We start from the raw sequence: 13,188 nt of genomic DNA, 5'->3' as shown, positions 1-13,188 counted from the left end.
AGTCGAGAGCTATGAAATGGGCTCAAATATAACAATTGAGACGATGACAGGATAACACAGGGCCAGCAGTGTTTCTTTTGTTATGTATAGGGTCTTTGTAAATTGGAACTGATTTGATAACACCATCAACCACTGTGAGAAGTGCTGGCTCCATACGATAATCTCAGGACTGTAAACCACACAATGTGAAGTTAGTGTCTGCCAGTTGCTCTGCCAGAGAAAGATGAGGCTTTCTGCTCCTTTAAAGATTTACAAGGCTCAGAAACCCTACTTGGGGTAAGTTCGCTACAAGTCTGAACTTACTCAATGACACGTTACAACAACAATGAAGATCCTGAGTTAATGGATCCCCCAATTCCACTCAAACTTGATTGAATCATGCATCCTTACATTGACTTTTCATTCTTCCTCCATGTTCCCTGGTACTTAATTCCTGCATCTTGGAGTTACTTTCTTGTATCAGTCTCTGCTTTGTTGCTCATCATGGAGGAAAATGAAATGAATGACCGTGTGTACAACAGAAAGAAACACCGCCGAGTCCTGCGTCATGGTGACAATCATAAATATGAGCAGATTTCATCGTTACCACCTGACAATTAAGAATCAATCATTGAGACACCAGTATTGCCACCCACTTAATTTATATAAAACCAAAAACCATGAAACCCACAGGTATTCAGTCAATTCCAACTCACAGAGACCCAGTAGTGTACTGTTTTTAAGTGCCGATGAATCGATTTCTACTCACAGGATTTCCAAGGAGAGGCTAGTTAAGTTTGAACCACTGACCTTGTGGTTGACAGTCCAGTGCTTATACTACAACACCACACCAGGGCTCAACCCAATAGTATAAGACATACCATCTATTATAAAAATTTTCATAATTCATGTGTTTCCTCAAAGGACTCTGTGATGTTCAGTATTCCTTTAAGATATTTGTATTTCATATTTTAATTGTAAATTGGGAATCATCTAGTTGTTTTCATTTTTCATAAGCAACATTTTGATTCTTAAATGTTGAATCTTTAATTAAATGACAGCAATGCTGTTAATGATAATAGCTATTGTTTAATTAAAATATATTTGATTCTTAAAGTTATATATAATTATCAATAATATCAAAAATATAGAATCGCTATTAAGAATTGGCAGTGGAAAAACAGGCTTTTAAGATAAAACATTTCCATTATTAGCAATCACCTAATATGTATCTGAAAACTGGACAATGAATAAAGAATATTGAAGAATTGGTACTTTACATTATGATGTTGGCAAAGAATACAGACTATACTATGGACTGCTAGCGAAAGGAACAAATCTGTATTGGAAGGGCAACCAGCAGACTGCTTAGGAGGCAGGATGGTGAGCGATAGTCTCAAGTACTTTGGATGTATTATCAGGAGGGACCACAAACCCCTGGAGAAGGAATTCACACTTGGTAAAGTAGAGGGCTAGCAAAAAAGAGGAATGCCCTCAATAAAAGGGATTGACGCAGTGGGAGCAGTGATGGGCTCAAACATAACAATGATTGTGAGGCTAGTACAGGACCCACCAATATTTTATTCGGTTGTATATAGGTTTGATATGCATCAGACTTGACTTGATGGCACGTAACAACAACAAACAATTAATCAATACTTAGTGTTTACTAACAGTTTAAGAAACATTAAATATTCATAAGTGCATGAGAAGGAAGAGAAGTTATTTGAGCAAATCACTTTCATCTAGTCACCAAGTATTAGAGAAATATGATGAATACACTAAGTATTCATCATATTTTTCTAAAATCCTGATTTTAAAACTATAAACATCACTGCTTTTTTTTTTTTAATGTTTGATTGTGAATTATGTGACAGCTTACATGGGAGAACATTAGCTTTCCATTCATCCTATCGTATATCGCTTCATTGCTTGGTTACAATCTCATCCATGCATCAACATCCTGCTTTTTGAGAAACTTAAAGTGCATTCTATGGGGTCTTGGTGTGACACTGTGGGTTAATGCTCTGGACTGCAACGTTGCTTTGAACCGCAAGGTCAGTGGTTCAAGCTCACCAGCTGCTCCTCGGAAACCCTATACAGGGTCACTATGGATCAGAACTGACTCAAAAGCACTTTAAAACAACAATGTACATTGCAGTTTGTTCATATTGTTTCCTCAAGAGTTATTTACTGACTATTCTACCTAGATACCCTCTCATTTGATTCTCCTGTCACATCTTCACAATTATTATTATGTCTGAGCCTGTTGTAGCTGTCACTGTGACAATCTAACTCCTTGGGGGTTTTCCTCTTATTCAAAGACCCAGCGCTTTTCCAAGTCACTTATCAATAGTTAATATCATATTTTGCATATGATGGCTTATTTGTTTATTTTCCATTACTCACACTAAAATAAAATTATAGTAAAGACAGGGCTTTAGTGTACTATATCCCCAGTTAATAGAAAAATGCTTATAAAATGGCAGATGCTAAATCAGTATTTGTTTTTTAAAAGACTGAATTAGTTACTACAAAACCTTGAAAATAAATATTTTCATTCCTGTTTTCCAATAAAGAAATTAAAGCTTTCTCAAATTGCTCAAATTCTCTCTGCTCACAAATGAGGAAACACAATTTGATATCAGACTGATCTAATGTAATCTAATACTTAAACTATGCTCTTTTGCTATATAATCCTACTTCCATGATATGATGATACACCAAGAAGTGGTCTTATTCTATAAGCTTTTATGTGCTTGAATATGTTCAGGGCTCATGAAAGTTATCACATTTGCTGCCCAAAACGTTGGCCCACTTGGACCTATTTCATAATTAATTGGAAATACTTGAAGTACAACAGAAACTTTATAAAACCCAATGTATTTTATGTTAAGGTTACCTACTGTGATCTTTTATAAAATGTGAAACTGAATGAATATTTCATTAGACATTTTATAGAGAAACTCAGGGTAGCAGGGATATGGCATATGCTATGTCAAAGAAATAGTACAGTATCTAAGACATTGAGTTGCTGATATTTTAAAATATTCATGCTACTATAAGCATGTATTAAGACATAGGAATCATAAAATCTTCTTGCAGTAAGAATACATCCTTAGTAACTAAAGAAGACTATACAATGGAATGTCCATAGAATATTCATTCTTATACACTCTCTAATCTTTTCGATGGTCTTTGAATCCAGAGGAAAAGAAGCAGATATTTGTAAATGTAATGGGCTCAAGAGTAACAATGATTTGTTTGTACACAAGCATAATCTCTGTGTGAGTTGTATATTGACCTGAGTAGAGTTCATATAGTTTCTTAGGGATATGATTCCACTGCTCAAGTAATTGGTCATGCTTATTTGTGGCTAGATTTGTTGTTGTTATGTGCTATTGAGTCAGTTCTGTCTCATAGTACCCTATACAGGGTTTCCCAGGAGCAACTAGTGAGATTTGAACCACCTACCTTGTCATTCAAACTGAATTTGTGGTCCAGTACTTTATCTCACAGCACCACAATAGCAGCATAGTTTTGTATCTGTGTCTCCTTTTCTCCCTATTGCCAATATCACAGCACAAATCACACTTCAAAATGTTCACATGGTGCATGTGCTTGTGGGACTATTAATTATTCAGATTAACACCATCATAAGGCACTTTTGGGAAAAAAAATCTTAAAATAATAACTGCATTTTTCATGGACCACCATAAATTAAATATAATAGATTTAGAAATAATTAAAAGAAAAAGAAGTGAAATCTTAAAAGCAATCGGCAATTGCCAAAAAAAAAACCCACTAAAAATATGTACATTTTCTTGAGATCCTCTCAGAATCCAGCCAACTTGCTCTGAGAAATATAAAGAGCCATGCAGTAAATCATCTTGTAGGTGTTCTGGCATACAGCTACCAAAAGGTCCTTGTTGTTAGATAGATGCTTCCTTAGAAGGGAATTTCTTTCTGCTGATTCCAGCACCTAGGTGTTATGTAACCTTAGCTTTTTGTTTCCCCAGATGATATCTTATTCTAAGCAGTTTATTCTGAGACTACTCAAATTGTAGATTAATTAGCAAAAGGATTTTAAAAACAAAACAAAACACAAGTCTGTTCCAATTCCTAGCAACTTTGTATAGGTTTCTCAAGGAGCACCTGGTGTGTTTGTACGGCCAACCTTGTGGTTCAAAGTCCAGTGCTTATCCTACAGCACCACATACAGTAACATAGTTACTACATACATACCCATTAATACATACTAACAATAATAATAATAAAGCAATAGGCAAGCCCACGATCATACATTCAGAAGCAAGTTCAAGACAGAATATGAAAATCCTGGACAAAAATGCTAATAAATCACTTGAGCTGTTTTATGGATAGACTCATGTCTTCTCATGCATGTGTCAGCTTGTCGAGGCCATGATTCTCAGTTAGGCATACTCTGGAGATACTGTGGGTTCAATTCCAGACTACCACAATAAAGCATTACTTTTCACCAGTTCACATAAAAATTATGTTTATAATATACTTCAGTAATTGAGTTTGTAATAGTATTATAGAAAAGATTGAAATATTGTGAAAATCATCAACATATGAAATAGACATGAAGTGAATACATGCTCTATTCTGTGTTTGTACAAACCTTCAATTTTTTTTTTAAAAGGATGTATGCATGCATTATGTAATTATCCACCTGATGTCATTATCCCACATGTTGTAAATCTTAACTTCTGTGATGTTTGAAACAATGGGTTGCTAACCCAAAAGGTCAGAAATTTGAATCTGCCAATTGTTCTGCAGAAGAAAGATGAGGTAGTCTGCTTCTGTACATTCAAAAAGTTCAAATTAAAGTTAACATTGTTTTTATATTGATAGTATGACTATAACTTTGGGATGAACACAGCATCATGAGGGGAGAAAACAAGCTTCTTTCTTATTTAAGAAATTAGTGAACCAGAAAAGTTTGTGGACCATATATGGCACACACCTAACTCAAAATTGTATCCAACATAGAGTATGACAGTTTTTCAATAGAAATGGATGCTACAGTTGTAAATTTTATAACTGGCATATTTGGCAAACAGACCTATAAGAATTTGTGGCAAAGCTGAGGTTGAGTAAAAATATGGTTGAGTAAGTCAAAATGTGCTTTATCTTTTGGCTGCTCAACATTTATTGAATTTCAGAAATGCCTGTCTTTTAAAAAACTGCTTGGTAAAATGAATTGAGTCATCTATAATGACAGCAACATTTAAAATTAGTATTCCAAATTTTGGCTGCAAGTTTTATAATATTGCAACAAAATATTTTGATTTGAAAACATTTTGTGAAACTAATTTAATGAGACCAAATATTACAAATTTATCATAATAAAATAAGGCAAAATACCCACTACCCACTGTGTTGAGTTTATTCCACCTAATAATGACCTCATTGTGACTTAATTGAACAGGGGAGAAGTACTCCACAGGGTTTCCGAGGCTGTAAATCTTTACAGTAGCAGGCATCTCATCTTTCTCCTGCAAAGAGAAGAACAGAAAAAAATTAATTGTGAGAATCAGAAATTTAACTTTTAAATTATTTAATTTTGCTTGGATTTTTCAACTTGCATTAAGAATATATTGAGCAGGAAGAGGATGGAAGGCAGGGCTTGATGATGACTAGGGTGAAAGTGCAGTGGGTTCGTCACCAGTACCACAGAATACCAGGCAAAACAGATTCAGGGCAGAGCTCCAAAACCCGGAACCGCATTGTTGTTGTTGTTGTTATGTACTGTGGAGTCAGTTCTGACTCATAGTGATCCTGTACAGGGTTTCCAAGGCTGTAAATTTTTACAGGAGCAGAAAGCCTTATCTTTCTCCTGTGGAACTGCTGACCTTGTGGTTTGCAGTCTGATTCGTAACCACTACGCTATCAGAGCTCCTTCTGGAACCACGTAGGTAGGAATATTTAAAAGTTTGAAGGCTTATAGTTAGTGGAACTTGTAGTGAAAGTAAGAAATAATGTACTTTTGAATCTGCTGGGCTCAGCGACAAGAGCCAACACCTTGGGCAAGACCAAATGGCAAGACCAAGCAGGGGAGCAGGCACACCATGGTTAAATGCTGCAGGAACCTCAAAGCAAAGGTGGACAACACATTTTGTTAGTTTTGCTTTGTTCTGATTTTCCTTTTTTATGTATATATCTGTTCATTGGCTCCCTACTATTTTCACACCTCCATTCTGGTGACTAGAGGAGTGCCTGAGCAAGTGGACACCCCCACCCTCACCACTGGTGGGTTTTTCTGGCACGCAAGCACACAGATACTCTCAGCCCAAGAGCTGGCACTGAACAGTTTTTTTTGTTTTGTTTTGTTTTGTTTTTTTAATATGGAAAAGGTTAGAACAAGGTGGTGGAGAGGGAAAGAGAGTTTAAAAACAAAACAGGCTGAAAATTAAATTAAATCCTGAGGTACAACATAACAACCAATTGAGACATTTTGAAATCGCTCAGGCAGCTTTGAAGGCAAGGAGCTGAAAGAGGACATTAAAGTCATACTCATGTTAGCTTACAGATTTTTTTTCTTCTTCTTCTTTCCCTCCTCTCCCTTTTCTGTGATTATAGACTACAGTATCCAGTCTAGTTTTTGTTGTTGCTTTTTTTTTTTGCTGTTGCTCTTTTGCTGTTTTATGCTTCCCCTTCTACCTTTGGGGGACTATTTATCTCCCTATATTATGCAAGAAGAGACAGCAACTGCTGCCATATAGTCAAGCTACAATCACACTCTATAAAACACCAAAATCCAGGCAAGAACCGATACCAACTGCCATATACCAAGGAGTCAGAAAAAAACCTGTGAAAGTTACTCTGAGTTAAGCAATAAGAAGAGTGAAAAGGGAAGCCCACATCTTGATCACATCTACCTGGAAGCAATCAGAAAGCATAAAAATACCAAAACACATACTCAATTAAGTATTAAGGCCACAGATAAACACTAAACATGCCCAAGAAGCAAAAGCAGATGACCATATCAGCACACGTCCAGAAACAAGATAAAAGTCTGAGACAAATGACCCAGAGGTAGACCTGGGAGGAGGTCAGGCCTTGGAAATACCTGAGAAAGAATTCAGAAAAAATGATTATAATATATTTCAAAACACTTTACAATGGAGTTGAGAAAAATAAGGAAAAAATCAGGAAAGCACTATAGAAACAATCAAATAAAATAGATACAGCGTTGGAAACCATTCAAAACCTACAGAAAGAGTTTCAAACAATCAATAATAGAATATCAGAAATAGACAATACACTGAAAGGGCTAAGGAGTAGAATAGAAGAGATGGAGGGCAGAACCAGCGAGCTAGAAGACAAATCTCTCATTACCACTAAGAAAAGCAAACAGAAAAAAAAACTCTGAATAAGTCTAAGATTCATGTTAGACAACATGAAGAGGATTAACTTAAGAATTATCGGCATTCCAGAACAAGATGAATCACCCAAGTCCACAGAGGAAATATTTGAAGAACTTCTGGAAGAAAATTACTCTAAAGTCCTGAAAAGTGAAAAGATAAACATTCAAGGAAGGATAGACCTCAAAACTCAAAAGAAAATCACAGAGAGGACTGAGGGTGGCCAGAAGGGGCTGGTCTAAGGCCTTTGCTATATACTAAACCGTCATTTATAAATTCAGACTTCAAATTCTTTTTTGCTGCATGGGTCTGGTCTCCAGTTGCTGTTAAGACAATTCTCTTCACCTCAGTCTTTTATTTTTTTTATATTTGAGGACTTTCAGATTACACACTCAAAACACCTTTCAATTTGACTTTGATTTACTCAGTCTAGGTCTTTTTTTTTTTTTTTTTGTCTCCCTCCCTTCTACTCAATAATATGAGTGTGGTGGATCTAACTTCTCAAAGCCTACCTGAGGTTTGTGATTCAAGAGACTCTTCACCATTATCTACAATTTTGGAGAATGAAGAAAATGATACATCCTTGCGAATGTCATCTGTGGAGGCACTCTATTCAGATACTGTCTCTCCTCTTCCTGTTTCCATAGATCTGCTTCTTCAGGATAGTCCTGATTCTTCCACCAGTCCCAAAGTAAAACTGCCCACTTCTATAGAGAAGAGCACAATGAAGAAGGAAGGTAAAGGCCTGGGCAAGAAACAGGTCAGAACTGTGTTCTCTCTGAGGCAGCTGTGCATACTCAAAGACAGATTTCAGAAACAGAAATACCTCAGCCTCCAGCAGATGCAAGAACTTTCTTAAGCCCTGAACCTTAGCTACAAACAAGTTAAGACCTTGTTCCAAAACCAAAGAAAGAAATGCAAGAGGTGGCAAAAAAACACCAAATAGCCAAATAGTAGCAATGGTGTGACTCAGAAGGTCTCCGTGCCTGCTGCATACCTGGACATCTATGCTTCCTATAGCCAGGGATGCCTGCCTTCTGGAAACCTTCCAATGTGGAGCAACCAGAGCTGGAACAGCCAGGCTTGGAACAACCAGACCTGGAGCAACCAAACCTGGAGCAACCAGACCTGGAACAGCAACCAGGCTTGGTGCACCCAAGCTTGGAATAATCAGGCCTGGAACAACCAGGCCTGGAACAACTAGTCTCAGATCTGTGGGGAGGAATTCCTGCTGCCCCAGTTCAAGCAAAATTCTGCCAGTGATTTGGAGGCTTCACAAACCATAGATTTATTCCTAAATGACTCCATGAACATATAACATTAAGAGGTGTGGCAAAGGCATGGAATTTCATGTCAATCTCTGGGCAGTGGTTGCATTACTTCCTTTATTGTTGTTGTTAAGTGCCATCGAGTTGATTCTGACTCAAAGCTACCCTATATAGGGTTTCCAAGGCTGTAAATCTTGACAGGAGCAGAAAGCCTCATCTTTCTCCTGAGAAGCGGCTGGTAGTTTCAAACTGTTGACCCGAAGGTTTGCAGCCCAATTCATAACCACTATGCTATCAGAGCTCCTTTATTGTAGGAGTTCTTATTTCAGAACTATATATCACTGCCTTGATATCCTGGGTTTTATTGTGTTGATTTTGTTGAGAGCAGTGGGTTCCTACTCATAGCAACCCTGTGTATGGGGTTTCTGAGGAGCAGCTGGTGAGCTTGAACCACTGACCTTGTGGTTCAAACTGACCTTGCAGTCCACCAGCGCATTAACCCACAGTGCCATGCCAGGACTCCCATTGTGTAGATTTAGAAGACGGACTCTGTGACCCAGGTTTTTATAGAAACATAAAGTACAAAGATACATTATGAAGGACTGTTTGTATTTTATAGTACTTGGGAAGATGCTTAATAGACAATTTATAGTGAAGGATCAGGTTTATAAAGGCGCTTCATTGATTTTATCTGTCCATCTCCTCTGTTTAACTGTAGACCCTGACGTGTTCATTATTTGAATATTTGTAGAAAGACATTTGTTTGTATTTTACTGAATTTTGGTAAGAAATAGTACCAGTATAGCTGGCTGATTTATAAATACTAGCTTAAATAAATAAATACTCATTTTATCATTTAAAAAAAAAGAAGAGAATCACATAAACATATCATAATCAAGCTCTCCAAAATCAAAGGTAAGGAGACACTCCTAAAAGCAGCTAGGGAAAACAGAAGTGCTACACACAAAGGCAAGCAAGTCACATTAAGCTTGGATCTCTCAGTAGAAACTATTCAAGCAAAAAGGCAATGGGGAAACGTATATAAAACCCTGAAAGAAAGAAAGAAAAAAATGCCCACCAAGAATCCTTTATCCAGAAAAGCTATCAAATACAACAGTGTAATCAAAACATTGCAAGATAAACAGAAGCTAAGGGATTATGCCAAAGCCAACCCTGTGCTATAAAACATCCTAAAGGGAGTTCTGTGGACTGAGAACCAACAAGAACAGACAACAACAACCAGAGATTGACATACGTGGCAGCATATCTCAGAACTAAATTGAAAGATTGAAGAGTTGAGAACAGAATAAACTATAAGAACAAACTCAGAGAACCTGTTATCCACCAACTCTTCTGGTGTTCAGCCATTAGAGTTTAATGCATCAAATATGGTTTTGAGGTGGTTTTTAAATTCAGGTAGGATATATGTGAGGTCATATTTTGGCTCTTAGACTTGTTTTCATTTTCTTTAGATTCAGCCTGAACTAACTGTTGCACAGTCTGTCCCTGGCCTAGTTTTGACTGATGATATTATGTTTCTCCATTATTACCTACGGATGTAATCAATTTGACTCCTGTGTATTCCATCTAGTGAAGTCCACATGTACAGTCACGTTTATATTGCTGAAAAAAGGAATTTGCAATGAATAAGTCATTGGTTTTGCAAAATTCTGTCATGCAATCTTCAGCATTGTTTCTGTCACCAAGACCGTATTTTTGAAATACTAATCCTTCCTCTTTTTGTCCAACTTTCATATTCCATTCACCCATAATTATCAATGCATCTTGATTTAATGGTTGATCAATGTCAGAATGAAGAAGTTGATAGAATTCATTAATTTCTTTATCATTGTTTTTTTGTGGTTGGCGATAAATTTGTATAATAGTGGTATTAACTGGTCCTACTTGTAGGTTTAAGGACATCATTCTATCATAGATTCCATTGTACTTAAAGATACGTCTTAAAATGTTATTTTTTATGATGACTGCAATGCCATTCTGCTTCAATTTGTCATTCTGGGCATGGTAAGCGATATGATTATCTGATTCAAATGGCCAATACCAGTCCATTTGAGGTCACTTATGCCTAAGATGTTGATCTTTATGCTTTTCACTTCATTTTTGATGACTTCCAATTGTCCTAGGTTCACACTTTTACATGGCGCAGGCCAATTACTAATAAATGTTTGCTCTTGTTCTTTTCATTTTGATTTGTGCCCCATCAGTTTATGAAGGCCTCAAAAGCTTTTCTCCATTTGCATTGTTAAGGACAGCTCTACTTTGAGGAGGTAGCACTTCCCCAGGCTTATTTTGAGTGCTGTCCAACATGAGGGGCTCATCTTCTTATTTTATATAAGACAATACCCCACTGTTAATCATAAGGTTTACAGTGGCTAACAGTTCAGAAGTAATCTGTCTCTCTCTTCCTAGTCTGTCTTAGTCTTGAAACTTCACTAAAACCTGTCCATCATGAGTAATCATGTTGGTATTTAATGTATTGGTGACATAGCTTCCAGCATCACCCAAACATGCAAACCACCATAGTATGACAAACTGATAGACAAGTGGTGGAAGCATCTATAGGGATTATACTTCTCAATTAAATATAATGAAAATTAAAGTTGTATGGAATCAATTAGTCCAATGAACAAATGGACCACATCAGTCTCCATGACCTAGAGAGCAGAAAAAACAGATAGTGTCCATCTACCACTACAAACTTCCCTTAAAGCAATAACATTATAAGATCCTAGATAAAGTGTAACAAATGTGTGTAAAAAAACCTCAAAATCATTAAAAGATGAAGCTTACTGGTTGGTGAGAGACTGTGGAATCCTGAGACTATGGCACTTACTCACCCTTGAGATTTGGAAATGCATTCACATCTATGACTCAAATTTCAGCCAAACAATAGACAGATCATTAAGGGAAACAAGAATAAGAGTATGGTATTCAAACCTTAGAATAATCAACAGTTTTGACCAAAGACAAAGTTCAGAAGGATTAGAAAAGAAGGAGGAATGGAAGCAAGTAACATAGTGAGATAGTGGGATAAGTGATATTTCATTACTGGAATCACACTCAATGACATGAAACAAAATGTGTGTGAATTGTTCAAAGGAAAACTGTTCTTTTGTAAAATATTTTTCTAATTCACAAAAAAATAAGAAAATGTGTTATAGTATATAAAGAAATGTTAAATGATAGTGACAACAATTACAAATGTATGTACCATACAATGCAACTATAATACAATCAGTTTAAAATTTAAGAAAAATTGGAAATAATAAGATCATATAAAAATCACTTTAAGTGAAATACTGGTGAAATTTCAGAGCAAGAGGCAAATAAAAAATTGATAGCAAGGCATGGATAATTATTTTATTCATCTTATTTTTGAATGATCATATAATCAATATAAAAAGTTTTAAGGTGGTTTAAGCAGTTAAGCTCTTAACATTTAGTGATGTATGATATATATAATTTATGCATATAGCCTGATGATTTTGATGAGTATATATATCATGTAACTGCTTCCTAGCTTATATTATACATATTATAAGTTAGGGAAATATCTGCCATCACATAAAGTTCACTTAATTCTCTTTCAACTCAATAATTTTCCCATCCGAGCGTAATTAATATTCTGATTTTTATCACTGTAGCTTAACTTGTCCTTGATTTCCATATAGGGAGATTTTATACTATGCAATCTGTGATGTCTTGTTTCTTCCCCTACTCTACCCCACAACAGGTTAGATTTGAGAGTCATCCATCTTGATAACATATGGTTCTATATAAGCCACACCTTGGCCATGTTGCTGTGATACTGGAAGCTATGCAACTGGTATTTCAATCATCAGCATGGTCACCTTGTTGTTGTTGTTGTGTTATTAAGTGCCATCAAGTCCATTCTGACCCATAGTGACTCAGTATAGGGTTTCCAAGGAGCTGCTTGTGACCTTCAACTGCCTACCCTGAAGTCCAGTACATTAACCACAATTGATTCTGACTCACAGAGCCTCTATGCACAACAGAGCAAAACACTTCGAGGTCCTACACTATTCTCACAGTTGTGGATATGATGGATTCAATTATTGCTACTACTGTGTCAACCCATCTTGTTGGGGGTCTTCCTCTTTTTTGCTAACCTTTCACATTTTCAGTTATTATATCTATAATGACAATCAAGAACATCATACATGAAGAAAGCAAAAAGTCATTAAGAAGACAAGAAAGAAGAGAAAGGTCAAAATGGATGTCAGAAGAAACACTAAAACTTGTTCTCCAGCATAGAGATGCTAAAGCAAATGGAAAAATTAGGAGGTCCAAGAGATAAACAGAAAATTTCAAAGGTCAGCTTGAGAAGATAAAGCCAAATATTACAACAAAATGTGCAAAGATCTGTAATCAGAAAACAAAAAAGGAAGAACATACTCAGCATTGCTCAAGCTGGAGGAACTGAAGAAAAAATTCAAGCCTCGACTTTCATTATTGAAAGATTCTCTGGGCAAATTATTGAATGATGCAGAAAGCATCAAGAGAAGATG

The 13,188-nt window shown here is 36.3% G+C and overlaps 1 pseudogene; it reads left to right on the top strand.

The window, feature by feature from the left end:
- The first annotated feature begins 7,848 nt into the window (after window positions 1-7,848).
- On the top strand, window positions 7,849-8,688 carry LOC102829520 (annotated as a pseudogene).
- Window positions 8,689-13,188: the final 4,500 nt, after the last annotated feature.

Source organism: Chrysochloris asiatica, unplaced genomic scaffold, assembly GCF_000296735.1.
Source record: "Chrysochloris asiatica unplaced genomic scaffold, ChrAsi1.0 scaffold00019, whole genome shotgun sequence".
Classification (NCBI taxonomy): Eukaryota; Metazoa; Chordata; class Mammalia; order Afrosoricida; family Chrysochloridae; genus Chrysochloris; species Chrysochloris asiatica.
This window is presented reverse-complemented; position numbering and strand designations above follow the sequence as displayed.